General features: G+C 39.2%; 1 non-coding gene across 1 annotated transcript; it reads right to left on the bottom strand.

The window, feature by feature from the left end:
* Positions 1–1,354: 1,354 nt before the first annotated feature.
* LOC147948330 (small nucleolar RNA R71) lies at positions 1,355–1,461 on the bottom strand. The gene has a single exon (XR_015585884.1). It is a non-coding gene; the product is annotated as a small nucleolar RNA R71 (small nucleolar RNA).

The raw sequence follows: 1,461 nt of genomic DNA, 5'->3' as shown, positions 1-1,461 counted from the left end.
AAGTTTCATTGATATCTGGGTTTATGATTTTGTTCATCATGTTTAGTGATTGTGAGTAGTGTGTAGAGATCTTAAGGATGGATTAGGCCTTATAAGGGTTATGGTTGTTTAGATTGGTCAAGCTTTCTTGTTTATAGATCTCTTCTAGATTAGATGTGCTATATGCTGCTCTTATACTGAGAGGGTAAGGATAGATCTTAAGCTTCTTACCATCATACCAATGTCTAAGTTGTTAAACAAGGCTAATGCTAGAGATTATCATGCTTATCCCAAGAGATTGGTTGTGTAAGGTGATTTTTGACATTAATGGTCTGGTTGTTTATTGCCTGTTTTTATATGTTCTTAGCTAGTGAGAACTAGGTCTAGGAGTATCTAAGCTTGATTGTTATTATCATGAGAATGGATTACCAAGTTTATGAGATCATTGTCTAGAGATAGCTCATTATTGATTGAGGTTTGTTGACCAGTTTAGATAACCTCAGCTTTAGTCCAGCCCATGAATCCATCCTTAGGACCTTTCTTTACCACAAAAATACCAAGTTTCAATTTGGCGCCGTTGCCATTTGAGTGTTTGTTTGTGACATTTAGGATCTACATAAGTCTAAGATTAAGTTCTATTGTTCCTTTGATCACTACTGATTAAGATTCTTCATCTGCTTGTTTGTTTTGAATCTCAGGTACCAACTTGACCAACCACTCGACCGTCTGCACGATCGAGTACCTAATGGAGCCACAACCTGGATTCAGTCAGTCTTCTCGTCTCAGTCAGTTCAGTCTTTCAACTCGAGCCAGTGCTCGACCAAGTGTCAATTTGAGTCAGAGATCGAGTTAGTTGATGCAAACAAGATCCAACGGAAATCAGAATCTTCAGCGGTACCTTGATCACATCAACCACCTACCAATAGATTTGAGACAACAGAGAACAAGAATCCTCCAGGAACAAGAAAATCAGTTGCTAATGGAGCAACAAAATAATCAAGATCAAAGGCCAAGGAACATTGGTGCAGGAGATGCTCCAAATACACATAACCAAAGAGCTGGCATAGTTCCTCCTGCAGTTACTAAGAACAACTATGAGATCAAGAGTGGTCTAATCACTATGATTCAGGCAAACAAATTCCATGGTTTACCAATGGAGGATCCCTTAGATCATCTTGATGAGTTTGATAGGATTTGTGGCCTCACCAAGATCAATGGTGTTAGTGAAGATGGCTTCAAGCTTAGGCTGTTTCCTTTCTCACTTGGAGACAAAGCTCATCTATGGGAGAAGACAATTCCAACTGGTGCTATCACTACATGGGATGCTTGTAATAAGGCCTTTCTAGCTAAGTTCTTCTCTAATGCTAGAACTGCAAGATTGAGGAATGAGATTTCTGGGTTTGTACAAAAGAATAATGAAAGCTTTTGTGAGGCATGGGAGAGATTCAAGGGCTTCCAAACTCAATGTCCACACCATGGATT

The sequence above is a fragment of the Camelina sativa genome, chromosome 2 (genome assembly GCF_030686135.1).
Source record: "Camelina sativa cultivar CO46 ecotype springtype chromosome 2, ASM3068613v1".
Classification (NCBI taxonomy): Eukaryota; Viridiplantae; Streptophyta; class Magnoliopsida; order Brassicales; family Brassicaceae; genus Camelina; species Camelina sativa.
Note: the sequence above shows the minus strand (reverse complement) of the source record. Positions and strands in the feature narration are given on the sequence as shown.